The following is a 2,408-nucleotide window of genomic DNA, read 5'->3' as shown; positions in this document are numbered from 1 at the left end:
CCGTCTATGACCAAAAGGCGGCCACAGACGAGCTCTTGGACGGAGTCAACAGTGAAACGACCTCCTCTGATAAGAACCGCTACCCCTGCAGACTTGCAATCGCCACCCCCAGACCAGTAGGAGGGACCGTGGGTCCACTGGGAGGACAAATGAGTGTACCTCCTCAGAGGGGGAAGGGCGCACTCCTGAAGCATGTAGACATCACTCTGCTGTGTGGAAAGAAAGGTCAGCACAGTCTGCCTCCTAGACACATCCTTGATGCTCCTCACATTAATGGAAAAGATAGAGATCTCAGCCATCATGGGAAAGAGATGAAGGGGTTAGTCGGCAGGGGCTGTGCTTACCTCCCCTGGAGAGGGGGGGCGACCTCTGTGACCTCTGCAGCCTGACCAATGTCCTGGCTCAGACCGATCTGGTTGAGGACCTCGTTGAGGACCTCATCGAAGTCGTTGGAGAGATCTGGTTCCGACCTGGTCAGAGCCATTTCTTCTTCCACCTCCTCCTCCTCCAGCGTGTCGAGGTCCTCCCCGACGGGGTCGGGACCTGCGACATTCTGGAGGACGGCAGGCCGTTTGGTGGCGGTGGAGGCGTCCTCCGCCGCCGGGCTGGCCTGCTCCTTCTTCCGCTTCCTGTACCCCGCCGCAGAGCTGCTGACGGTGGTGGCAGGGTGAAGGGGCGGGAAATCCTCCTGTGAGGACAGGTCGGGGGGGTGGAACTGGGCCCGGGAGGGGTGGGGCAGGGGGGCAAAGGGCAGGAGGGCAAGGGGTAGGGGGGGCAGGAGGGGCAGGGGGGGCAGGAGGGCCAGGGGCGGGGGGGGCAGGGGGACCAGGGTCGGGGGGGGCGGCCTCCGGCACCGGAGGGGTAGGGGGGGCTGGGGTGGGGGGAGGGGGGTTCCTCTTACCTGGGTCCTTCTGAGGCTTCTGTGGCGCTGGTTTGGCAGCAGGGCCCTTACTCAGGGCCCCAGCATACGTCCTGCTTCTCTCTGGGCAGTCCCTGTAGACGTGCTCTGACCGTCCACAGAGGTTGCAGGTTTTGGACCTCGGGCAATCCTTGGTCTCGTGACCTGCAGACTGGCAGAATCTACATGGAAGCACATGGCAATCCTTACCCTCGTGCCCCGGCTGTCCGCACCTGCGGCATGACTGGGGTTGATCCGGGTAATGTAGGAGTCCTGCTGACGCTCCCAGGGAGAAGCACTGTTGCAGGTGTTGGAGATCTCCAGCGGGACGATCTCTCAGCAATCTGCAAAACACAGCCCACTTACCTGTCCAGAAGCCATTGGCGTCTAGTATCCGGACTGAGTCCTTCAACACGACGCAGAACCTCTGGAGATAGGTGGCAATATCTCTTCCGGGGACGTGAGGGTTCCTCATGGACACCGTTATCCGCCTTTCGTCCCTTTGAATGGGAGAATTCGCAATAGACTTGCAGAAAAGGGAATCGGGCCCAGAGGTCTTCACCGTCTCCCAGTACCTTCTGCAGACCTGTAACGATACAAAAGTTACGAAGAAGATACCTTTCATGAAGGACTGCACCGACAGGGTCTCTGCCTTGCTGAATCCTTGTTCCAGGATCATCTTCTTGCCAAAGACTTCCGGGGTCATGTCCGGGACTCTGCCTTCCACTTCTTTCAGTCGCAGCACGACTGTCTGCTTCATCCAGGGCTCCAGGGGGGGGAGACCGTCTGCAGGGCCGGAGCGTTCTGAGGTGGAGGTGGAGGCGGAGGGGGCTTCTCCCGAAGTCTTGGCTGGGGCGGCGGCGGCGGTCAGCGGCTTCTTGGAGGTTTGCTTATTCTTCCCCATCTTGTCGCAGAGGAGTTCTCAGGAGGGCTTCCAAGAGGTCTTCAGCGGATTCCTTCTCCTTCTTCTTCCTCGGCGGCTTCACTCTTGCTTAGCCTTTGAAAAGGCTATTGAGCGTCTACTGCCCGGAGGTAGTAACGCAGAGTGAACAAGGGGGGGGAAGATCACAAACTCGTTCTGTGTGGGGGCTAAGCCTCAAACCCAATAGCAGCAAGCAGGTGAAGCCGAATTTAATCGACGATCCTACCAGGCCGAGTAGAGGGTACCCCACACAGACCAAATGGCTGGGATAGATACAAGTGGTTCTCAACGTCCTAGCTGGAAGCAGGGACACCCCTAAAGGCAAGGTCGATACTACACTTGATCTTAGCCAAAAGGCCGAGAAGCGATGATGATTGGTCACAATTCCTCCCAATGACACTCATGATGGGTCACAATTCCTCCCAATGACACTCATGGTGGGTCACAATTCCTCCCAATGACACTCATGGTGGGTCACAATTCCTCCCAATGACACTCATGGTGGGTCACAATTCCTCCCAATGACACTCATGATGGGTCACAATTCCTCCCAATGACACTCATGTTGGGTCACAATTCCTCCCACTG

General features: G+C 58.1%; 1 pseudogene; it reads right to left on the bottom strand.

The window, feature by feature from the left end:
* Positions 1-2,096: 2,096 nt before the first annotated feature.
* On the bottom strand, positions 2,097-2,189 carry LOC149463146 (U2 spliceosomal RNA; annotated as a pseudogene).
* Between the last annotated feature and the right edge of the window lie 219 nt (positions 2,190-2,408).

Source organism: Staurois parvus, unplaced genomic scaffold (assembly GCF_062004578.1).
Source record: "Staurois parvus isolate SC_StPar_1 unplaced genomic scaffold, SC_StPar_1.0 ptg000159l, whole genome shotgun sequence".
Classification (NCBI taxonomy): Eukaryota; Metazoa; Chordata; class Amphibia; order Anura; family Ranidae; genus Staurois; species Staurois parvus.
The sequence above is the reverse complement of the archived record's forward strand: the minus strand, read 5'-3'. Positions and strand labels throughout refer to the sequence as shown.